Below are 26,652 nucleotides of genomic sequence, written 5' to 3'. Positions count from 1 at the left end.
CCTGATATATGATCTATCCTGAAGAATGTTCCATGTGAACTTGAGAATTTGTGTTCTGTTCCTCTGATGAATGTTCTGTATATGTCTGTTAGGTCTATTTGGTCTAAAGTTTGGTTGATGTTCATTGTTTCCTAATTGATTTTGTCTGAGTGATCTATCCATTGTTATAGCCTCTTGATAAATAGATCCCTTTATTATTACATAATGACCTTTTTTTTGTCTCTTGTTATACATTTGGACTTGAAGTTTATTTCATCTTATATAAGTATAGCTACCACTGCTCTTTTTTGGTTTCCATTTGCATGGAGTATCTTTTTCTATACTTTTGAGACTATGTATGTTCTTAGGTGAAGTTAGTCTCATGTAGACAGGTTTTCTTTTTTTAAATTTAAATCCAAGTTAGTTAACATATATGTAATAATGATTTCTGGAATAGAATTTAGTGGTTCATCACTTACATGTAACACCCGGTACTCATCCCAACAAGTGCCCTCCTTAATGTCCATCACCCGTTTAGTCCATCCCTCCACCCAACACCCCGCCAGCAACCCTCAGTTTGTTCTCTGGAATTGAGAGTCTCTTATGGTTTGTCTCCCTTTCTGTTTTTATCTTATTTTTTCTTTCCTTTTCCTTTGTTCATCTGTTTTGTTTCTTAAATTCCACATTTGAGTGAAATCATGTATTTGTCTTTCTCTATTTCACTTAGCATAATACACTTTAGTTCCATTCATGTTGTTGCAAGTGGCAAGATTTCATTATTTTTGATTGCTGAGTAATATTCCATTGTGTATATATACCACATCTTTATCCATTCATCAGTCGATAGACACTTGGGTTCTTTCCATACTTTGGCTATTGTCAGTAGTGATGCTGTAAACATTGGGGTGCATGTGCCCCTTTGAATCCACATTTTTGTATACTTTGGATAAATACCTAGTAGTGCAATTGCTGGGTTGTAGGGTAGTTCTATTTTAATTTTTTGAGAAACCTCCATACTGTTTTCCACAGTGACTGCACCGGTTTGCATTCCCACCAGCAGTGCAGAAGGGTTCCTATTTCTCCACATCCTCGCCAACATCTGTTGCTCCCTGAGTTGTTCATTTTAGCCATTCTGACAGGTGTGAGGTGTTATCTCACTCTAGTTTTGATTTGTATTTCCCTGGTGATGAGTGATGTTGAACATCTTTTCATGTGTCTGTTAGCCATCTGGGTGTCACCTTTAGAGAATTGTCTATTCATGTCTTTTGCCCATTCCTTCACTGGATTATTTATTCTTTGGGTGTTGAGTTAGATAAGTTCTTTATAGATTTTGGATACTAAACCTTTATCTGATATGTCACTTAGGCAGGTTTTCTTTCAGTCATTTAGCCACTTAACTCTTTTATTAGAGAGTTCAACATCAAATGTCTCTTTTGCAAATATTTTTTCTCAGTCTGTGGCTAATCTTCTCATTCTGTTGATATAGTCTCTTGCAGAGCAGAGTTTTTAACTTTAGTAAAGTCCAGCTCATCAATTATTTCTTTCATTGATTGTGTCTTTGATGTTGTATGTAAAAGGACATTACTATAATTTTGCAAAATATACAAATATCATAATGTTGCACACTTGAAACTAACATAATATTATATATAAATTATACCTCAGTAAGAAAATAAAAAGGCATCCTTATATCCAGGATCATCCAAGTTTTCTCATGTTATTTTCTAGAAGTTTTATAATTTTTCATTTTACATTTAGGTCTATTATCAATTTTGCATTAATTTTTTTTGAAGAGTGTAAGGTCTGTGTATAGATTTTTTTTTGTTTTTTTTCCTTTTTTGCATGTGGGTATTTGGTTTTTTTTTTTTTTTTTACCACCACTTGTTGAAGAGATTATCTTTGTTGCATTATAATATCTTGTTCCTTTGTAAAAAATCAGCTGAGAATATTTATGCAGGTTTATTTCTGAGTTATGTATTCTATTCCATTGATTTACCTATCTTTGTGTGTGTGTGTGTGTGTGTGTGTGTGTGCGCCAATTCCACACTGTCTTGATTACTATAGGTTTATAGTACGTTTTTAAAAACTTAGTCTTTATTTTTGCATAACATGAATTTAAACAATTAGAGAAGGAGGAAATTTTGCTAAAACCTCACACTAATACCCAGAGTAAGTAATATTATAGTAAGCTTTGATGTTTCTCAGTACCTATAAAATAAGTTGCTGGGATTTCTTCTCTCTGAAGAACTTCTTTTAACTTTTCTTTCAAGGCAAGTCTCCTGGCAGCAAATTCACTCAATTTTTATTTCTCTGAGAATGTATCTCTTTCTCCTTCACGTTTGTAGAATAGTTTTGAAAGGTACATAATTCTAGGGCTCTACTTTTTTTTCTTTCGATACTCTAAATGTTGTACTCTATTCTCTTTTGCATGGTGTCTGAGGAAAAGTTGGATGTAATTTATTTATTTATTTTTTTAATAGGTAGGGTGATATTTTTTCTTTGACTTCTTTGTGGATTTTTTTTCTTTACCTTTGATTTCTTCAATTCAGAAATGATACGCGTAGGTGTATTTTTTGGGGGGATTTATCCAGCTTGGTCTTCTTTGGGATTTCTGGATCTGTGGCTTGTTGTCTGACATTAAGCTGGGGAAAATTCGCAGTCATTACTGTTTCAAATATATTTTTGTTTCTTTTTCTATTTTTCTCTCTCTGATATTCCCATTACACATGCTACATCTTCTTTAGTCATCCCATAGGTCTTAGGTATTCCATTCTAGTTTTTTTTTTTCTTCTTAGTTCTCTTTGCCTTTTGGTTTTCAAGGATTCTATTAATATATCATCTGGCTCAGGGATTCTACCCTTATCTGTGTTCAGTCTACCGGTAAGCCCATCAAAGGCATTCTTTATGCCTTATGTCTGTTATAGTGTTTTTGACCTGTAATATTTCTTTTTTTCCATTAGGAATTCCATCTCTCTGATTATATTGGCCATCTGTTCTTGCATGCTGTTTGCTTTATCCATGAGGGCTCTTAATATATTAATCATAGTTTTAAATTTCTGGTCTGATAATTCCAACATTCTTGCTTTGTCTAGCTCTGATGCTTGTTATGTCTCTTCAAATTTTGCTTTTGCCTTTAAGTATATCTTGTGATTTCTTCTTGATAGGTAGACATGACATACTCAATAAGAGAAACTGCTATAAATAGGCATTTGGTAATGTGGTGGTGAGGTGTGAGTAGAGAGGAAGTCTTATGTAGTGCTATAATTAAGTCTTGATTTTGAGTGAGTCTGTTTCCGAACTGTAAACTTCACAAGTGTTTCTCACTTTTTTCTTTTCTCTTAGATGGGACATGATGGCTGGAGTGGGCTAGAGTTGGATATTTGCCTTCCCAGGTCAGTTACTCTTATACTTAGTAGGTTAGATTTTGATTAACTAGTTTCCCTGAGGGCAGGGATTCTTGAGAAAATCAGAGTGCTCTGGCATGTTTCCAAATGGCTCCTTTTCCTCTCCCTCTGCCAAAAGTCTGAGGAAGTTTTTCTCAAATATTTATTAGGTGAATCTGGTCAAGCTGCCTAAAGTAAATTTCACAGTATTATTGATGCTCCCTATGGGTATGTCCTCCTGGACAGTTTTTAACTCTCAGAGTTGTCTACCCTCCAGGAATTCATCAATCATGGTTTAGGTTTGTGTCTGCTTCAATAAGCTATGATGGCCCATATTTGCCTGTCTGTCTCTCTAATCTTGGGGTAGCAGTTTGCCCCATGTCCTCCCCTCTCTTTTGAACCCAAGAAGAGTTGTTGATTTTTCAGTCTGTTCCACTTTTAACTTGTTAGGATAGAGTAATTATTCCAAACTTCTTAATGTGCAGAACTAAAAAGCAGAAGTCTTTCCATTTGTTTTTGACAAATTTAAAGTTAGTCTGGCAAAATATAGTCTTTGTGCATGTTTTCTCTTTGCGTTGCCTTGTTTAAAATTCCATATTTTATAGAACAACTATATGAATTCCACCAGCAGTTTTTTTTTTAATTTTTTTTTTAACGTTTTTATTTATTTTTGAGACAGAGAGAGACAGAGCATGAACGGGGGAGGGGCAGAGAGAGAGGGAGACACAGAATCGGAGCAGGCTCCAGGCTCTGAGCCATCAGCCCAGAGCCCGACGCGGGGCTCGAACTCACGGACCGCGAGATCGTGACCTGAGCCGAAGTCGGACGTTTAACCGACTGAGCCACCCAGGCGCCCCCCACCAACAGTTTTAAAAGCTGTTTTATACTGAGAACAAACTGAGGGTTGATGGGGGGTGGGAGGTGGGGAGGGTGGGTGATGGGTATTGAGGAGGGCACCTTTTGGGATGAGCACTGGGTGTTGTATGGAAACCAATTTGACAATAAAATGCATATATTAAAAAACAAAAAAGAAAAAAAAAGCTGTTTTATGACACAATATAAAAAATATTTTGATCCAATTTATTTTGAACACGTGTCTTGTATGGTGTGAAGAACCTAACCATTTTGTTTGTTCAAATGCTTAATTATTTGTGTGTATATGGATTTATTCACTCCTGTTTTGGGAATCCACATTTACTATAGGATAAAACTTAAATCCGTCCTGTACTTTGTTTACTATTCTAATCATTGTATTTTCATTATTATGAGTGTACATTCAACATATTTCCTACCTCAACCTTTTCTTAAATGTTAACATATTGGTTTCTGCGGCTGATATTTCATTTATTCTCTCCATTTCATACCAAATGGGTTACTTGTTTATTTCATGTGTTTAAGGAAAGCAAAAAACAAAATAAAGCAAAACACCAAAAACACACACACAAAAAACATAATTAACCTTGTATTTTGCTGGGAATTGTCAAATGACTCTAGTCTATGATATTTGTCCTCATAAGTGTGGATCAGTTTTTAAATTTCTGTATAACTGGGATTGTCACTTAAAGTGAATAGTGGTTACTTACACATGGGCCATATTGATATGTGATATAATTGCTTCTTTAGCTGGAAGAAAGCATGAAGAAATACAAGTAAATTCTTATTTATGTTTCTGTTCTTACTACACTCCAAGAATAGTGTTAAATAGCAGAGCTGATCACCTGGCTCAGCCACTCTAGTGCTTATATAATAGGCCCATGAATGAAGTGGTTAGTTCTGAATAGTAAGGATGAAGTATTTTCATGGTTCCTTTCTGTACCCCTGAGCCCTTGAATGAAGTAGTTTTAAATGTTAAAGATGAAGTCTTTGCATGGATTCTTTCAGTATGGTTTCTTCTCAGTAAGGCAGTTATAGTGACAACCACTGTTGAATGTCCTTCCAGAAGCACAGATACATGCTGAACCCTGATGTGGTTTTATCTCTGGATGAATTTAATCAGCAACTTGATGACTAGTTATTTACATGAGGTCTTTTTCACGCTGGAAGAAGAGCGGATAGTTCTTACTGGGATAAACATGTTTTCCATGTATGGCTTTGACTATCCTTACAACTGTACCTTGGCCATTAAGTGATCCAAAGACATACGGAATGTCTAATATCCTTCATAACATTGCTTTGGGCAAAGAAATATCTTTACAGCCTAGAAAGTACAACAGTGAGCACACAAACAAGTGATCCATTGGTGCAGTAATATGCTGTGTCATGCAGAAGGTGTCCGTATGATAGAACATGAGAATAGCCTTTTAATGGTAAAGGAAAGGTATAAGTAAGTGCATTTGGGGAGACACTTTGTGCTTTAACATGCAATACATACTTTGAACCAATGGACATTATAAAGTATTACGTTCTAGAATGCATAGGTTTGGAAAATGAAAGTAGATGGTGAAAGTGGCTCCGTTAACCATCACTTCCTTCGAGAACTTGAGCTTTCTGGACCTACAACTTTGACCTCCACTGGGGGGTTAGTGAATGCTTCTTCTGGGGACAGAGTAAGCATTTTAATAAACCTAAAGTTTTAGTAGCTCACTGGTCATTTTGATTTCCTTGTGTTTTTTTTTTTTAATTTTTTTTTAATGTTTATTTTTATTTCTGAGACAGAGAGAGACAGATCGTGAATGGGGGAGGGTCAGAGAGAGAGGGAGACACAGAATCCGAAACAGGCTCCAGGCTCCGAGCTGTCAGCACAGAGCCCGACGCGGGGCTCAAACTCACGGACCGTGAGATCATGACCTGAGCCGAAGTCAGACGCTTAACCGACTGAGCCACCCAGGCGCCCCTATTTCCTTGTGTTTATAGATCAGCAAAGAACAGCTACTATCATGCGAAGTATAATTAACTGTCATTATCCCAGAAAAATAGAATTGGTACTATACTCCCTCTAAATGGGCAATTGCAGTGATTACAGCCTGATATGATCATGGTAATCATGGATTTCAACTTCTTAGATAAGAAGATATGGATCTGGACACGTTATCTAGACCAGCAAAAGTACTGGACAAATGTGTGGGAAATCTAGAATGGATTAGGGAGGAAGAAGATAGTGAATATCTTCCTGGGAACATGTGCAATGTATAGAACCCATTAACACGTTTCATTAATACTCCTGTGTTTGATAATGATGGAGTGAATTTATATGGAGCATGAATGTCTCTGAGCATGGGAAGATGTGGACTGTTTCTGATGCTTTTGATGCCATGCATATTTCCTTCTGCACATAATATTCCCAAGAATGTAGATTGTTTTACACCATAAGCTGCAGAGATACTCTGCCTGAAGACTTTTCTTTAGATGTCATAACTGCTTAACCCACTATGTGGGGAAGCCTGGAACTGCCATGGAGTCAATGCCTCAGAGCTACCCCAACACAGAAGTAAACAGCTTCCCTCTCAAGTGAAGCAATTAAATGTCATAGAATATGTACAGTCACTTAGAGGGCCACAGTAGGATTGTACCCTAATGTTCACAGTAGTAGGATATTAGTTAATACATCCTCTGCTGTCTTTGTTTTCTGTGTCTCATGTCTCCACTTCCGAACCAGTCTCCTAGCAGTCCCTTCTAAATAAACTCCTTACCTTCTGATTTTGTCTCTCGGTCTTCTTTTAAAGCCACTGTGTACACACACACACACAGACACACACATATACACACATGCATATATGTACACATACACACATACATATGTAACAATTTGGTTTGATAATGCTTGAGATTCATTATGACATTTTACAGATTATTTTTAGACTTTATGAATAGCAGAAACCATGTTATTATATCCTTTCATTTGCAAAATAACTAGAAATTCAAATTTAAAACGTTTTTGTCCAATGATGTTTGCTGTAAGAATATCAATTTTTAGTGTGATGTATTTACATTTTCCATCATGGTAATGGTCTTATACTCCACAAGTGAAGTAGTAGCAGGATTAGGATGGCAGATGATGAGTTTGTTCAAGGTATGTTACATTTGGAGTACCTAAGTGGAGACGGCCAGCATGCAATTGGGTATTTCTTTTTAAAGCTTCAAAAATATATGTGGTCAACAAATTCTGGAATATGCTATCTTTTTGCACAATTGTTTTATTGATACCCTTATGTCTTTGTTCAGTAATGTACAGATGGCAGAATTCATGACAGGGGTGATAGCAAAGTCAATAACAAACACGTATTTATCAGTTGATGATTTTGGGAAAGGCCATACATAGAGAAACATGAATGGAGTGAAAAAAGAACCATGACAATGATGTGAGTTGACAGAGTGATAAATGCTTTGGATAAGTCTCCTGAAGAATGTTTCCAGACAGTGACCAAAATAAAGACATAGGAAAGAAGTAGCAGGAAGAAGTTGCCCATGCTCATGAAGCCACTGTTGGCAGCAATAATAAACTCAAACTTGGCTGCATCTGTGCATGCAAGTTTTATGAGCCTGGGAAGTCACAGTAAAAGCTGTCTTCTTCATTAGGACCACAAAAAGGCAAGTTTATAATCAAAGCAAACTGAGACATAGCATGAATCAGCCCAGTTACCCATCCAGTGATTACAAATGAAACACATATTTTAGGGTTCATCATGTTCAGGTAGTGAAGCGGCTTATAGATTGCTGTGCACCTGTCAAATGCCATGGCGATGAGTAACACCATCTCCACTCCTCCTATGATGCGGATGAAGCATATCTGTGCCATACAACCTTGGAAAGAAATTACTTTGCATTCACTTAAAAGGCCTTTGATTGTCTTGGGGACTATAATAGAAGAGAGGCCCACATCAATGAAGGACAAGTTGGCCAGCAGGAAGTACATAGGAGAATGTAAGTGAGAATCAAAAATTATCAAAAACAAAATAAAAAGATTTCCCAGCATGATCACTAAATAGAGCAAAGAACGTATCAAGATAAAAACAAACAAACAAACACCCTTTTTCTCCCAAGAGCAAGAAAGGCCAGTAACACAATCTCAGTGACCACAGAATCATTTAGACCACCCATTGACTGGAACAGGAGAGCTGATTTTTCAAGTGACCAGATGATAAAAATTAAAAAGGGTAAGTATCACTGGCAGAAACATAGCTTTCCTGTTTTCCTTGCTAATTAAGTTAGATATAATTGACTGAAAGGAGAGAAATGAAGAATTTGGAAGAAATAAGGTTAGCCACAAATCACTATATAGAGGGGATATTTGAAAGAAAAAAATATGATTGTAAATTTTGCAGATAGAGCCAAAGGGGTTATTTTAATTTTAATTCCAGAGTTAAACCTCATTTTAATTTTTCTCAAAGATTTCTTGATCATTTTCCTGACCCTTCCCCTAAGTGTTCTCACACCATGTAAATGTTGTCTCTTCTGTCACATCCTTATTAATACTTCCACACTAATTCTATATTCTCTTACCTGAACCTTTCTTAGCCCCTTAATATTTACCTTTTCACTGGCCTTATAGAGGTGACCTTGACAAAATTACTTGAACATATCCCATCATTTCTTACATTGGGCTTTCTAAATTTAAATGGAACTCAGGGACACAGGGTCAATAATTTTAATACTTGGTTCATGACATGATTATCACCATTGGTCCATGACTACTTTTAATATACAGATTACTTAATGACAAGCTAAAATTAAATAAAATATTGTGTATCTGAGAGTAAAGATTAGTAAATTAGTAATTTACTGTATATCTGAGAGTAAAAGTAAATTATAATTAATACTTAATCAGTTTTAATCATCACAGGTAACAGATTTAAGTGTCTTCAATATTTAGGGCATTGTGTTAAGTACATTATCTCTTTCAAGCCTTCTAATGACTTCATAAGATAGATTCAGTTTTATTATCCCTGTTTCACAAATGAAACTGAGCCTCATAAAGATGAGGTGGCAAAGCTAGGACTGTATCAAGAGTTGTAGGACTTGAAAATGCATGCTCCTAACCAATGCTCTGCGCTCTTCAAGGCTAGCACTTCCAAATATACTTTAGGACTCCCCAAAGATCTAGATGCATCAATCAGCCATTTTCCTTCATCTCAACTTTTCACTTCCCTTGATCTCTTACACATAGAGTCACTCCTTCAGAAATCAGATCTGTCAAGGACGGAATGGTGGGAGCCTTCTTATTTTTCCTTTCTCTCCCAAACCCTTCACAGTTAAGTTTATTTAACTTATACATTCTATTTATTGAACAAGCCAAAACAAGCTTGCACTTCAGAAAGACCTTTTAGAAATGTCACCAGGGATTCAGCACACAATAGTCTACATGTAAAAATCTCACATATAATATTCAATTTTCACTCTTTATTTTACATACTTATTCTCCAAATTTGGTACTATTGAGCATGCATTTTTTTTTGAGATTTCTTCTGTCATTAGTTGCTATATATGTTTCTTATCCCAAAGCCTTTTCCACCCCAGTCTATTTTAAGAGACCACTTATCTGTTTAGGCATTTGGTGGATATTTCTCAATTTTGGGAGAGGGTAGGTTCTTATCTTAGCCCTGGGATGAAATATGATAATCTATGTGACTTGGCCATGGATTGGTGTAACAGGGGCATGCATGTAGCCTACACTTGATGAGATACAGAATAATGCCTTCTGTGGAAGATTTTCTTTCCCAGATTAAAATTTAAAGATTGATGTAGAGAAGGCTCTTTGTTTAGCTTTTTTATTCCTGCATTCAATATTAATGCAGTGCTTAAAGTTGCAGCAATCCTGAGCTCTGGGTGTCCACATGTTAAGGATGGTAGTACGAACAGATGGGGAAAAAAAATCCAGTCTAAAAGGTCTTTGATATCAGCAAGGGTCTACCTTCTGGTATCTTGTAATGTGAGAAAAATAAAAACTTACTTTTTTTTAAGAGACTGTAAATAAGCCATTGTTACTTTAAGCTGAATGCATTCTTAATATTTGTATAGCAGAGAACTCAATTTTCTCCTGTATTTCTAACACCTTTTTTGTGTCTTTCACTGATGCATGGATTTTTTTCATGCTTATTTTTGAGTATTAATATAACTCACGAGACCTAATTTTTTTTTTTTTTTAATTTCAAACGTGCTTTGCTGTTTTAACTACTCCCCACTTACAAAGATTTCTATACCTATAGCTCTATGCCTGGGCTCTAGAATAATATATACAGGACTGTACTATGTTACATATTTATTTTTGGGACAGAGAGAGACAGAGCATGAACTGGGGAGGGGCAGAGAGAGAGGGAGACACAGAATCAGAAACAGGCTCCAGGCTCCGAGCCATCAGCCCAGAGCCTGACGCGGGGCTCGAACTCACGGACCGCGAGATCATGACCTGGCTGAAGTCGGACGCTTAACCGACTGCGCCACCCAGGCGCCCCTGTACTATGTTACATAAATGGACATGCTGAAAGCACCTCAACATATGCAAGGCTGAACTCATGATTTTATTCTTTTTTTTAATGCCTTAGGAAATATCATGACTGTTCTCTCAGATGCTTAATCCAGGAATCTTTGAGGCACCCTTTCTCCCCTCTCACCTTATATGCCAGGTGGAAAATTACACCTCCTGAATATTTGTTTTGTTTCCTCTTCTTCATCTTCACTGTCCATTTTATTTAAGTTTATGTATTTTTCATTTCTGAATGACCTATCTGCCTCCAGTCTTAGATTAGTCCATTCTATAGTCTGCGTTCAGATTTGTCTATCTAAAAATCAAATGTGGTCATATTACTTTCCAACTTCAGCTTTTGGTTCTATCATTCAGGATATTTAAAATTCAGTTGCATATTACAGAAGACCCTTTATGAACTGAACACATTGCTGTATTTTTCACATTTATCAGCTCTTTCATGTACTTTTATTTGTATCATTTCTGGTCATAACAAAGTGGAACCATCTTTGGCTCCTAGGCCTGATAGACTTGCTTATCACGTAGTTCTGCCATGTGTAAGCTATATAAACTAGGGAAGGCTAGCCAATTATGCTGATGGTATTTATTTTTCTATAAAATGGGAGGTGTCTAGCTTCCTTAGATGTCATGAATATTTGAGGTTATATGGGCAAAACTATCTGGCAGAAATGTTTATTCCCCTCTTCCTTTATCTTTCAAAATTTAGATTAAAAGCCAGCTACTCTGAAGTTTTCATTGACCGCCCTAAGCAGAGTACTGTCTATGAACTATCTTGTAAATCTTTATAATAAAGTATATTATAATTTCTTATGCATTTTAGTTCTTCATTATCAACTATGATTCCTTTGAGAAAAGGAGCTTTTACCTAACTTTGTAAACAACGGTAGCACAATTTCTGACACAAGGTAGGCACTGTTAAATGACAGTCTTCATTAACATTCATAGTGCAAAGTTCAAGATGACATAGTAAGCAAAATCTAGGGGCCAAGAAGCCCCTGTGGGAGATTTGATGGAGAGTCCATCTTCAACAAGTGACTTTGGGAATTGAACTCACTGACACCTACACACAGATGGAAGAATGGTAACCAGTGTGGAAGCCAGACAGCCACTCTCTGTCATGATACTCTCCTAACAGAGTAACCTCAGCATCCCACATTCCCAAGTAGATCCTAAATCAAATACAGTAAAACTAGAAAAAGTACACTTTCCTCTTTGTTTTTTTCCTCAAACAAAATATATATAGTCATTACAGAGTATCTGGAACTTTCCTGAGATTATACTGTTAGCATAAAGCATGCTATAGAAATATTGCTGAACAAAAACCATCACCTTATATTTGGAAAAATTCACTAATTGAGAAGGACAGTATAGTTATCATAATAACCTATGAAAAGCTACTTGCTACATGAATAAGAAAGAGAACTTCTATATACACTTAAATCTATGTTTATAAGATTTTAAAACACATGAAACAAATTAGAACTTCAGATAAATGAAACAAAAATATATTTATGATTAATTAAAAAAGATTATAAAATATAAAACATTACATATAAATATATATATGGTAATATTTAGACTTTACAACATAGTGTCTCTAGTTTGTGGAATTTTAGGTGATTTTATTTTTTTTCTAAATATTAAATCTTAGTTTCTATATTTTTACAAATGATATTTATAGATTTTCTTTCTGCCCGTGGGTCCTGTCCCCATGCTTTAATAAAACCACCTTTTTGCACCAAAGACGTCTCAAGAATTCTTTCTTGGCCATTGGCTCCAGAACCCATCACTCCAAAACTGTATCATTCTGAAATGGTAAAAAGCAAGGAATTAATTTTTTCCTGAATTTTTTCCTGGAGCCTTTAGAAGGAACATAGCCCAAGTGATCCATTTTGGACTTCTGGCCTCCAAAAGTGTAAGATAATAAATTTGTGTTGTTTTAAGCCACTAAATTTGTGGTCATTCATTATAGCACCAATAAGAAACTAAGACACCAGATAAATGCTAGAACTTATCAGAGCTTACTTTGAATGTTTCATTCCCTGAGTCTCCCTATTAATTTCTGGTTAGTCTGCCAGTTGGTTTTTTGTTCTCATCAGAATAGTAGCTTCAGCCTAGCTATGATTGTGGCCTTTTACATTCCTTTGCCACAGGGATTACTACTATTTCTGACACACCAGGGAGATTTTTTTTTTTTTTTTTTTCCATGCTCCAAATCAAGTCAGCCCTTTATGGTAGTAGCAGTGAAACTTCTGATTTTCATGGCTTTCCTGTCCTGGTAGAACTACCACAATGGTAATGGAGGTGGGTGATGTGGGAAACAAAGGCAGAAGGAAATGTTGATAAAATTAAATTTCCCTATAACCTTGCAGCCCATTGACAAATACTTGAGACAGGCAGAGTATAACATTCTTCCAGGAGCTCTGTCTTAATGTTAATACTTTGCTGGAGAGCAAAAAGGGCCTCAGCTTGACACAGCTAGGCTTCCAGTATCTTGTGAGTCCTCTTAAGCATATGAAAGTCCTTTTGAAAAATTCCCCTTGTCCTTATTTTCCTCAGCTCCCAGTATATAATCAGTCACCTGATGATAGAAGATAAGATTCAGTTGGCAGAGAAGGAAAGGATTAGGACCATTTTACATGGACTCATTAAGTAGAGATTCTAGCATCAATGTGTCAGTTGAAGGGTCTGGAATCAGCTATAATGATTTACCTGGTTGGCTCACTGAAATCTGTGCCCCAAGGCAGACTACATATAATTACGTTGATATTTTAGAATTTCCTTGTTATACTATTGAAGGTATTCAAACATACAAATTGGAATGCTAGCATGTATTATCATGTAAGACCTTTATCATTTGTCATGTAAGACCTGTTAAACCATAGGGTGGGTGGGAGGGCTGTACAGGTGATGTGGAGAACAAAGGCAAAAGGAAATGTAGATAAAATTAAATTAAAAAACAACTTGCAACCCATTTACAAATTCTTGAGACAGGCAGAGTATGACATTCCTTCAGGAATTCCCAACTGTCTCAATGTTAATGCTTTGCTAGAGGCAAAAAGCAAACTTAGCTTTACAATAGCCGGACCTCTAGATTCCGTCTTTGTTAATATATGAAAATCCTTTTGGAAGCTTCTTTGTCTCCACCTCCCCGCCCAACTAAGAGTATATAACTAATCACTCCTCACAATTCCAGTATGGCTGTTACTGCCCATGGGTCCTGTCCCCAGCTTTAATAAAACCACCTTTTTTTTGCAATGAAAATGTCTCAAGAATTCTTTCTTGACCATTTGCTCCTGGATCCCACATCAAATCACGTCCCAGGGAACACTCCCTTTATCAAGACTTTGAGAAATAGATTCTTGAAGAAAGTCCTGATATCCCTGAATAGCTCTGTGATGACTATTCTCTCTAGGCCAGAAATAACAGTGTGCACAGCTGCCATCTCATGGGCTCTTTAATAGAATTCCTGAGTGGTAAATGCCAAATAGTGGTACCAAATTGCAAAGACAAGGTAGGTATTGTTATTCAAGTGGGTACCAGAGCCTAAGCAGGAGTCAGAATGGTTTGAGCCCCTGAGTTCTTTGGCAGTGGTTAGGTCATCATGGTGTTTCTAGCCCTGAAAGATGAGCATATAAAAGCAGAAATGCTTTACGTCTGGTGAACAGAAATCTGACTTGAATCACTATAATTGGGAATTGTGGCCCCTCAAAAAATTCTGAGACTTGACCTAGTTTACCAACCTAAATCTCCTTGAGCAAACAGAAGGCTGGATCCTCTTGAGGGAAGACCCTTCTGTGTTGTCACTATTTTATACTAGAAATATTTTTCCTATTCTCTCTAGAGGAGCTCTGAAATAATCAGAATTTTGAGGGATTATTATATACTGATTCTGAACTTTGACAAATTTCTGGAGGATCAAAATGCTATTGTGGGCCACAGGTCAAAAACAGACGTTTATGGAGGTCAGGTGGCCAATGAAATTTTGGCTGTACCCATCTCACAGTGTGCTTTGTGGTTTCCTAAGTCCATTCTTTGGTTATGTCTATAGCTTGAGATACAGATCAGCATAGATTTACTAACAAATTGGCATAATTTCCAGACATGTTACGTAAGAAGCATAGTAAAAGCTATTATGCTAAGAAAGGCCAAGTGGAAGCAAATAAAGCCTAATCAATCTACTAAAATAGTAAGCAAATTAATGCTGCATTTTAGAAGGAATTGTAGAAATTAGTACTACCATCAAGGATGTCAAAGATACAGATTATTTTTTAATTGTGGTAAAGATACTTAAGAGATCTATTCTCCAAACAGAATTGTCAGTGTCCAATACAATATTATTAACTATAGATACAATTTTATTCAGTTGAGCTCTAGAACTCACCCATATTGTGTAACTGAAACTTTATATCTGTTGAATAGCAACTTTTAATTTCCCCCTCCAGTCCCTGAAAATCAGCTTTCTACTGTCTTTTTTGTGACTTGATATTTAAGCACCTCATGTAAGTGGAATCATGTAGCATTTGTCCTTCTTTGACTGGCTTGTTTCACTTAGCATGATGTCCGTCAGGTTCATCATGTCCTTAGGTAACATGTGCTGTTGCATATGACAAGATTACCTTCTTTTCTGAGACTCTGTGATATTCTATTGCATATATATATATAAAACATTTTCTTTATCCATTCATCCCTAGATGGACATTGGATTATTTCCATATCTTGGCTATTGTGAACAATGCTGCAATGAATGTAGGACTGTAGATATCTTTATGAAATGAAAATATATTGATTTTATTTCCTTTGTATGTATACCTGAAGGGGATTTCTAGATGATAACATAGTTCAATTTTTAATTTTTCTGAAGAACTTCTGTACTGTGTTCCATAATGACTGTACCAATTTACCTGCCAGCCAACATTGTATAAGAATTCCATTTTCTCCACATTTTTTGTCAACATTTGTTTTCTTTTGTCTTTTTTTATAATCCCTGTAATGTGTGAGGCAATACATCATTGTGATTTTGATTTGCATTTCCCTGATGATTACTGATGTTTAACACCTTTTTATGTACCTATTGGCCACTTATATTTCTTCTTTTGATAAATGTCTATTCAGGTCCTTTGCCCATTAAGAAGATTTTTTTTTATGTTTATTTCTGAGAGAGAGAGAGAGACAGAGTGAGAGCAGGATATGGTAGAGAGAGAGGAGACACAGAATCCAAGGCAGACTCTAGGCTTTGTCTGAGCTGTCAGCATGGAGCCCAATGTGGGGTTTGAACTCACGAACTGTGAGATCATGACCCGAGTCGAAGTTGGACACTTGACTGACTGAGCCACCCAGGCACCCCAGTCCTTTGCCTATTTTGAAATTATTGGATTATTTGGGTTTTTGTTTGTTTGTTTGTTTTGCTATTGAGTTGTATGAGTTCTTTGTATATACTGGAAATTTATCTGTATTAGATACATAGTTTTCAAATAGCTTTCAAATATTTCTCCCATTCTGTATGTTGACTTTTTACTTAATTAATTGTTTCCTTTGTTCTGCAGAAGCTTTTATGTTTGACACAGTCCCACTTGTGTATTTTGTTTTTTGTTGCCTGTGTTTTTAGTGTCATGTTCAAGAAATCATTGCCAAATACAGTGCATAGAAGCATTTCCCATTTTAGGAGTTTTACAAGTTAAGTATTCCATTTTCAATTGATTTTTGTGTGTGGTGTAAGATAAAGTTCCAATTTCATTTTTTTTTTCTTTTTTTTGCATTTGGATATCCAGTTTTCCCAACACTATTTGAAGACATTCTCCTTCTTGCATTGTGTATTCTTTGTATTTTTGTCAAAGATTGGTTGATTATGTACATGTGAGGTTTTTTAAAGGGACTATAAGTTCTGTTGGTCTATGTTTTTGTTCTGTTTTTGTTCTATGTTTTGTTTTTGTTTTGTTTGTTTGTTTGTTTACTTATTTATGGCAGTACCATGCTGTTTTAGTTATAGTAGCTTTGTTTTCCAGAGTGGCTACACCAGTTTGCATTTTCACCAACAGTGGAAGAGGGTTCCATTTTCTCCACATCCTTGTCAAGACCTGTTGTTTTCCTCTGTTACTAATTTTAGCCATTGTGACAGGTGTGAGGTGATATCTCATTGCAGTCTTGATTTGTATTTCCCTGATGATGAGTGATGGGAGCATCTTTTTATGTGTCTTTTAGCCATCTGGATGTCTTCTTTGGAAAGCTATCTCTTCATGTCTTCTGACCATTTTTTAACTGGATTATATGCTTCTTGGGTATTGAATTTTGTTAGTTCTTTGTCGATTTTGGATACTAACCCTCATCATATGTCATTTGCAAATATCCCCTCTCATTTCATAGTTTGCCTTTTAGTTTTGTTGATTGTTTCCTTCACTGTACAGAAGGTTTTTCTCTTAATGAAGTCCCAATAGTTTATTTTTGTTTTTGTTTCCCTTGCCTCAGGACACAGATCTAGTAAGAAGTTGCTGCAGCCGATGTCGAAGAGGTTATTGCCTGTGGTCTCCTCTAGGATTTTGATGGTTTTGGGTCTCACATTTAGGTCTTTTATCCATTTTGAATTTATTTTTGTGTTTGGTATAAGAAAGTAGTCCAGTTTTATTCTTTTGCATGTTGCTGTCCAGTTTACCCCGTATCGTTTGTTGTGTCTTTTTTTTTCATTGGATATTCTTTTCCTGCTTTGTCAAAGATTAGTTGGCAATAGAGTTGTGTCCATTTCTGGGTATTCTATTCTCTTCCATTGATCCATGTGTCTGTTTTGTGTTAGTTCCATACTATCCTTATCATTACAAGTTTGTAATATAACTTGGAGTCTGGAATTGTGATGCCTGTAGCTTTGTTTTTCTTTTTCAAGATTGCTTTGGCTATTTGGAGTCTTTTGTGGTTCCATACAAATTTTAGGATTGTTTGTTCTAGCTCTGTGAAAAATGCTAGTCATATTTTGATAGGATTTGCATTAAATGTGTAAATTGCTTTGGGTAGTACAGGCATTTTAACAATATTTGTTTTTCCAACCCATGAGCATGGAATGTCTTTCCATTTCTTTGTGTCCTCTTCAATTTATTTCATCAGTGTTTTATAGTTTTCAGAACAGAGATCTTTTGCCTTGTTGGTTGGGTTTATTCCGAGGTATCTTATGGTTTTGGGGGCAATTGTAATTGGGATCAATTCCTTGATTTCTCTTTCTGCTGCTTCATTATTGGTGTATAGAAAGGGAACAGATTTCTGTATGTTTATATTGTATTTTGCAACTTTACTGAATTTTTGTATCAGTTTCAGCAGTTTTTTTGGTGGTCTTTTGAGTTTTCTATATAGAGTATCAAATCATCTGCAAATAGTGAAAGTTTGACTTCTTCCTTGATTATTTGGGTGCAAATCATATCACCTGGATGCAATCTTATAATAGGACATGTTTGACTTGTTGCTAGTTCTTAGTATAGACTAAATGCTTGGAGGTATCATGTAATGTGAGCTCCATAAGAACGAACTGAGTGAAGATCCATAATTACTCTTAAAATAGTGATTCTCAACCCAGGATAATGATGTTCCTTAGGGAACATTTGGTAATGTCTGGATATATTTTTGGTTGTCCCAGTGTGGTGGTTAAACTTTGCTACTACTGGCATCTATTGAGTATAGGTCAGAACTACTGCCAAATATCCCACAACATATGGAACAGCTTCCCACAACAAAGATTTAGACTCCCCCAAATGCCAGTAGTGCTGAGGTTGAGATATCCTGCTTTATATAAGTTGGTTACCTTCTTAGTGTTTTGCAAATCATATTATACTTTCAATTCAAAACAATGTGAGTTTCATTCCTCATGTCATAGGTTTCAGTTGATATTAAGACATAGTCTGTGTTTTTGAAAATCTTGTGATTTTGGTGTTGCTTTGATAACAGCTCAACTTTTGTTGCTTATGGTTTTTTTTGCTTTTAAAACACTTTGGAAACTGTCTTTCCATTTTGTTGTATTCCTTAGCACTTCTTAAAATTCATTTATTTTACCACTTGTTGAAAGAAACAGGCAATAGTATACTAAATACTTTGCTTGTGAAACCTTTTGTAAAATACAAACTAGAAGTAATTGTAAGAAGAATGTGGATATATTTCTGGTCTCGGGGGAAAGCTCTTATATATCACATTACCTATGATTTGTCCTGTAGTTTTTGTGTAAATACTATTTATCAGAATGAGTTCTCTTCTATACTATTTTTCTAGGGCTGCTGTAACAAATTACCACAAATTTGGTAGCTTAAAAATCCAGGAATTTATTTTCTGAAGGTTCTGGAGGCAAGAAGTCCAAAAATCAAGGAGCTGGCAGGTCCACATGCCCATTAAAGACTCTAGGTGAGAATTTTTCTTTGCTTTTTCCATCTGTTGGTGACTCCTGGCAGTTGTTGGCTTGTGACAACATAATTTCAGTCTCTGCCTCTAAGTCTTCACATAGCCTCTTTCCTTGCGTCTCTTTGTGTCCTTTTCCGCCTCTTATAAGGACACCTATTGGATTTAAAGTCCATCCTAGTTCAGTATGATGTTATCTTGATCCTTACCTTAATTACAGCTACCAAGATTCTATTTCCAAAGAAGGTCATATTCTGAAGTTCTGGGTGGACATGATACGGGGACAGTATTCAACCCAGTATACCTTTTATTAGAATGCCTTTTCTGTAGCTATAAAAATATTAGTATGATTTTCTCCCTCCATATGCTTGATATGGTGAATTCCTTTGATTGATTTCCAAATGTTTAAATAAGCTTGCATTCTGGGATAGAACTAACATATCCTGGTATTTTATCTTACTTATAAATCACTGTTTTTGTGTTATTACCTTTTAGATTTTTGTATCTGTGTTGGAGGGATATATAAATTAGTTTATAGTTTTCCTTTCTTATAATGTTATACTCTTTAAAAATTCTGGTTATTGGAAGGAAAGTATTAGTAACTGCTCTATAACCATTCTCTGTTTCATTGTCAAGAAAAAGGGGTAGGGTAAGTAGAGAGAGAGGCACAAAGAAAGAGATATGGGAGGGGGAAAGAATAGATAGGAATAACAGAAGCAAATGGCCTGGTCAAATCTCCATGAAAATATGCTAACTAGATCTCTTCCTAGTGTTATTTATTAGAAGATAGATAATGGAATGTTAGCAGGATCTACCTTGTCATTCTAGTTTGCTCATGGTAAATGAACATGGAGTTTATGTTTTATGAAGCACAGCCTACAGCAATATATGAATGTTTACTCTGTAAGTATTAGAATATTAAAGGGAGATATGTCATGACAAAAATACCTCCATTTTTGTAAGTGATATCCTTCATGTATATATATATCTGGGCCAGAGAGCATCCTACTGCAACAAGGGAGAACCTGGGGAGTTATGTTGGCAGTCTCCACATCTGCTTCATCTGTGTCTTACAGTTACTTGTATGCTTGATTTATTAGAAAAGTTTATTTTTTTTTATGTTTAAAGGCTACTTTTATTTTATCCATGTATATATGTGCAGCACAGTTATTACAATGAACATTCCAACTCCTATGATATATATCACTGTCTTTCTTACTACATCATTATTTGTCAAATTTGTACCAGTTTGGCAAGTAAAATTGTTGTCAATTTGCATTGCTTTAGTTGTTACAGATGTTGAACAGTTTTCCAAGTGGTTATTGTCCTATTGATTGAGTTTTGGTAATTTGTTTTCTTTATTTTTATAGTTGAACTTATGTTTTTCTTAAACTTGTATACATAAAGATTATCCACGTAAGTCTATATACTTATGCTATTTGCTGCAAATCTTTTCCAGTCCATTTTTGCCTTTTAATATTGTTTGTGGCTTAATTTTTATACACTTAACTTATGAGGTAAGTATGAATTCTAGTATTTCTTTCATGACTAAAGAGATCAGTTTTCTCTTTTTTTTCCATTAAAGCTAATTTTTATTTAATTAATTAATTTATTTTTTCAATAAATGAAGTTTATTGTCAAATTGGTTTCCATACAACACCCAGTGCTCATCCCAAAAGGGTGCCCTCCTCAATACCCATCAACCACCCTCCCCGCCCTCCCACCCCCCATCAACCCTCAGTTTGTTCTCAGTTTTTAAGAGTCTCTTATGCTTTGGCTCTCTCCCACTCTAACCTTTTTTTTTTTTTTCCTTCCCCTCCCCCATGGGTTTCTGTTAAGTTTCTCAGGATCCACATAAGAGTGAAACCATATGGTATCTGTCTTTCTCTGTATGGCTTATTTCACTTAGGATCACACTCTCCAGTTCCATCCATGTTGCTACAAAGGGCCATATTTCATTCTTTTTCATTGCCACGTAGTACTCCATTGTGTCTATAAACCACAATTTCTTTATCGATTCATCAGTTGATGGACATTTAGGCTTTTTCCATAATTTGGCTATTGTTGAGAGTGCTGCTATAAACATTGGGGTACAAGTGGCCCTATGCATCAGTACTCCTGTATCCCTTGGGTAAATTCCTAGCAGTGCTACTGCTGGGTCATAGAGTAGGTCTATTTTTAATTTTTGGAGGAACCTCCACACTGTTTTCCAGAGTGGCTGCACCAAGTTGCATTCCCACCAACAGTACCAGAGGGTTCCCGTTTCTCCACATCCTCGCCAGCATCTATAGTCTCCTGATTTGTTCATTTTGGCCACTCTGACTGGCGTGAGGTGCTATCTGAGTGTGGTTTTGATTTGTATTTCCCTGATGAGGAGCGATGTTGAGCATCTTTTCATGTGCCTGTTGGCCATCCAGATGTCTTCTTTAGAGAAGTGTCTATTCATGTTTTCTGCCCATTTCTTCACTGGGTTATTTGTTTTTTGGGTGTGGAGTTTGGTGAGCTCTTTATAGATTTTGGATATTAGCCCTTTGTCTGATATGTCATTTGCAAATATCTTTTCCCATTCCATGGTTGCCTTTTAGTTTTGTTGGTTGTGTCCTTTGCTGTGCAGAAGCTTTTTATCTTCATAAGGTCCCAGTAGTTCATTTTTGCTTTTAATTCCCTTGCCTTTGGGGATGTGTCAAGTAAGAACTTGCTACGGCTGAGGTCAGAGAGGTCTTTTCCTGCTTTCTCCTCTAGGGTTTTGATGGTTTCCTGTCTCACATTCAGGTCCTTTATCCATTTTGAGTTTATTTTTGTGAATGGTGTGAGAAAGTGGTCTAGTTTCAACCTTCTGCATGTTGCTGTCCAGTTCTCCCAGCACCATTTGTTAAAGAGACTGTCTTTTTTTCCATTGGATGTTCTTTCCTGCTTTGTCAAAGATGAGTTGGCCATACGTTTGTGGGTCTAGTTCTGGGGTTTCTATTCTATTCCATGGGTCTATGTGTCTGTTTTTGTGCCAATACCATGCTGTCTTGATGATGACAGCTTTGTAGTAGAGGCTAAAGTCTGGGATTGTGATGCCTCCTGCTTTGGTCTTCTTCAAAATTACTTTGGCTATTCGGGGCCTTTTGTGGTTCCATATGAATTTTAGGATTGCTTGTTCTAGTTTCAAGAGGAATGCTGGCGCAATTTTGATTGGGATTGCATTGAATGTGTAGATAGCTTTGGGTAGTATTGACATTTTGGCAATATTTATTCTTCCAATCCATGAGAACGGAATGTTTTTCCATTTCTTTATATCTTCTTCAATTTCCTTCATGAGCTTTCTATAGTTTTCAGCATACAGATCTTTTACATCTTTGGTTAGATTTATTCCTAGGTATTTTATGGTTCTTGGTGCAATTGTGAATGGGATCACTTTCTTTATTTGTCTTTCTGTTGCTTCATTATTAGTGTATAAGAATGCAACTGATTTCTGTACATTGATTTTGTATCCTGCAACTTTGCTAAATTCATGTATCAGTTCTAGCAGACTTCTGGTGGAGTCTATCGGATTTTCCATGTATAATATCATGTCATCTACAAAAAGTGAAAGCTTGACTTCATCTTTGCCAATTTTGATGCCTTTGATTTCCTTTTGTTTGATTGCTGATGCTGGAACTTCCAACACTATGTTAAACAACAGCAGTGAGAGTGGGCATCCCTGTCATGTACCTGATCTCAGGGAAAAAGCTCTCAGTTTTTTCCCATTGAGGATGATGTTAGCTGTGGGCTTTTCATAAGTGGCTTTTATGATCTTTAAGTATGTTCCTTCTATCCCGATTTTCTCAAGGGTTTTTATTAAGAAAGGGTGCTGGATTTTGTCAAAGGCCTTTTCTGCATCGATTGACAGGATCATATGGTTCTTCTCTTTTCTTTTATTAATGTGATGTATCACGTTGATTGATTTGTGAATGTTGAACCAGCCCTGCAGCCCAGGAATGAATCCCACTTGATCATGGTGAATAATTCTTTTTATATGCCGTTGAATTTGATTTGCTAGTATCTTATTGAGAATTTTTGCATCCATATTCATCAGGGATATGGCCTGTAGTTCTTTTTTTGCTGGGTCTCTGTCTTGTTTAGGAATCAAAGTAATACTGGCTTCATAGAATGAGTCTGGAAGTTTTCCTTCCCTTTCTATTTCTTGGAAAAGCTTGAGAAGGATAGGTATTATCTCTGCTTTAAATGTCTGGTAGAACTCCCCTGGGAAGCCATCTGGTCCTGGACTCTTATTTGTTGGGAGATTTTTGATAACCGATTCAATTTCTTCACTGGTTATGGGTCTGTTCAAGCTTTATATTTCCTCCTGATTGAGTTTTGGAAGCTTGTGGGTGTTTAGGAATTTGTCCATTTCTTCCAGGTTGTCCAATTTGTTGGCATATAATTTTTCATAGTATTCCCTGATAATTGCTTGTATCTCTGAGGAATTGGTTGTAATAATTCCATTTTCATTCATGATTTTATCTATTTGGGTCATCTCCCTTTTCTTTTTGAGAAGCCTGGCTAGAGGTTTGTCAATTTTGTTTATTTTTTCAAAAAACCAACTCTTAGTTTCGTTGATCTGCTCTACAGTTTTTTTAGATTCTATATTGTTTATTTCTGCTCTGATCTTTATTATTTCTCTTCTTCTGCTGGATTTAGGCTGTCTTTGCTGTTCTGCTTCTATTTCCTTTAGGTGTGCTGTTAGATTTTGTATTTGGGATTTTTCTTGTTTCTTGAGATAGGCCTGGATTGCAATGTGTTTTCCCCTCAGGACTGTCTTGGCTGTATCCCAAAGTGTTTGGATTGTTGTATTTTCATTTTCGTTTGTTTCCATATATTTTTTAATTTCTTCTCTAATTGCCTGGTTGGCCCACTCATTCTTTAGTAGGGTGTTCTTTAACCTCCATGCTTTTGGAGGTTTTCCAGACTTTTTCCTGTGGTTGATTTCAAGCTTCATAGCATTGTGGTCTGAAAGTATGCATGGTATGATCTCAATTCTTGTATACTTATGAGGGGCTGTTTTGTGACCCACTATGTGATCTATCTTGGAGAATGTTCCATGTGCACTCGAGAAGAAAGTATATTCTGTTGCTTTGGGATGCAGAGTTCTAAATATATCTGTCAAGCCCATCTGATCCAATGTATCATTCAGGGCCCTTGTTTCTTTATTGACCATGTGTCTAGATGATCTATCCATTTCTGTAAGTGGAGTGTTAAAGTCCCCTGCAATGACCACATTCTTATCAATAAGGTTGCTTATGTTTATCAGTAATTGTTTTATATATTTGGGGGCTCCTGTATTCGGTGCATAGACATTTATAATTGTTAGCTCTTCCTGATGGATAGACCCTGTGATTATTATATAATGCCCTTCTTCATCTCTTGTTACAGCCTTTAATTTAAAGTCTAGTTTGTCTGATATAAGTATGGCTACTCCAGCTTTCTTTTGACTTCCAGTGGCATGATAAATAGTTCTCCATCCCCTCACTCTCAATCTGAAGGTGTCCTCAGATCTAAAATGAGTCTCTTGTAGACAGCAGATAGATGGGTCTTGTTTTTTTATCCATTCTGATACCCTATGTCTTTTGGTTGGCGCATTTAGTCCATTTACATTCAGTGTTATTATAGAAATATATGGGTTTAGAGTCATTGTGATGTCAGTAGGTTTCATGCTTGTAGCGATGTCTCTGGTACTTTGTCTCACAGGATCCCCCTTAGGATCTCTTGTAGGGCTGGTTTAGTGGTGACGAATTCCTTCAGTTTTTGTTTGTTTGGGAAGACCTTTATCTCTCCTTCTATCCTAAATGACAGACTTGCTGGATAAAGGTTTCTCAGCTGCATATTTTTTCTGTTCATCACATTAAAGATCTCCTGCCATTCCTTTCTGTCCTGCCAAGTTTCAGTAGAGAGATCAGTCACGAGTCTTATAGGTCTCCTTTTATATGTTAGAGCCTGTTTATCCCTAGCTGCTGTCAGAATTTTCTCTTTATCCTTGTATTTTGCCAGTTTGACTATGATATGTCGTGCAGAAGATCGATTCAAGTTATGTCTGAAGGGAGTTCTCTGTGCTTCTTGGATTTCAATGCCTTTTTCCTTCCCCAGATCCAGGAAGTTCTCACCTATTATTTCTTCAAGTACACCTTCAGCACCTTTCCCTCTCTCTTCCTCCTCTGGAATACCAATTATGCATATATTATTTCTCTTTAGTGCATCACTTAGTTCTCTAATTTTCCCCTCATACTCCTGGATTTTTTTATCTCTCTTTTTCTCAGCTTCTTCTTTTTCCATAATTTTATCTTCTAGTTCACCTATTCTCTCCTCTGCCTCTTCAATCCGAGCCGTAGTTGTCTCCATTTTATTTTGCAGTTCATTGATATGCATTTTTTAGCTCCTCCTGGCTGTTCCTTAGTCCCTTGATCTCTGTAGCAAGAGATTCTCTGCTGTCCTTTATACTGTTTTCAAGCCCAGCGATTAATTTTATGACTATTATTCTAAATTCACTTTCTTTTATATTGTTTAAATCATTTTTGATCAGTTCGTTAGCTGTTGTTATTTCCTGGGCATTTTTCTGAGTGGAATTCTTCTGTTTGGTCATTTTGGATAGTCCCTGGAGTGAACCGGGACTGCAGGGCACTTCCCCTGTGCTGTCTTGAATAACTTGCGATGGTGGGTCAGAGCCGCAGTCAGACCTGATGTCTGCCCTCAGCCCACTGCTGGGGCCACAGTCAGACTGGTGTGTGCCTTCTCCTCCCCTCTCCTATGGGCGGGATTCACTGTGGGGTGGCGTGGCCTGTCTGGTCTACTTGCACACTGTCAGGCTTGTGGTGCTGGGGATCTGGCGTATTAGCTGGGGTGGATCGGCAAGGTGCACAGGGGCGGGAGGGTAGGCTCAGCTTGCTTTTCCTTCGGAGATCCTCTTCGAGAGGGGCCCTCTGGCACTGGTAGGGAGTCAGACCCGCCAGAGGGATGGATTCGCAGAAGCAGATCCTCAGAAGCATTGGGTTGTTTGCGTGGTGCAAGTGAGTTTCCTGGCAGGAACCAGTTCCCTTTGGGATTTTGGCTGGGGGATGGGCGAGGGAGATGGCACTGGCGAGCGCCTTTGTTCCCCGCCAAACTGAGCTCTGTTGTCCTGGGGCTCAGCAACTCTCCCTCCCTTTGTCCTCCAGCCTTCCCGTTCCCCGAGCAGAGCTGTTAGCTTATAACCTTCCAGATGTCAAGTTCCTTTTGCTGTCGGAACGTACTCCATCCAGCCCCTCTGCTTTTGCAAGCCAGACTCGGGGGCTCTGCTTGTTGGCAGGCCGCCCCTCCACCCCGGCTCCCTCCCGCCAGTCCGTGGAGGGCGCACCGCCTTGCCCCCCTTCCTAACCTCTTCTGTGGGCCTCTCGTCTGAGCTTGGCTCCGGAGACTCCGTTCTGCTAGTCTTCTGGCGGTTTTCTGGGTTATTAAGGCAGGTATAGGTGGAATCTAAGTGATCAGCAGGATGCGTGGTGAGCCCAA

At 37.0% G+C, this 26,652-nt stretch overlaps 1 pseudogene; it reads right to left on the bottom strand.

Annotated features, from left to right (window-relative positions):
* Positions 1–7,454: 7,454 nt before the first annotated feature.
* On the bottom strand, positions 7,455–8,399 carry LOC125909766 (olfactory receptor 4F21-like; annotated as a pseudogene).
* Between the last annotated feature and the right edge of the window lie 18,253 nt (positions 8,400–26,652).

This window comes from Panthera uncia, assembly GCF_023721935.1.
Source record: "Panthera uncia isolate 11264 chromosome B3 unlocalized genomic scaffold, Puncia_PCG_1.0 HiC_scaffold_1, whole genome shotgun sequence".
NCBI classification, from domain to species: Eukaryota; Metazoa; Chordata; class Mammalia; order Carnivora; family Felidae; genus Panthera; species Panthera uncia.
The sequence above is the reverse complement of the archived record's forward strand: the minus strand, read 5'-3'. Positions and strand labels throughout refer to the sequence as shown.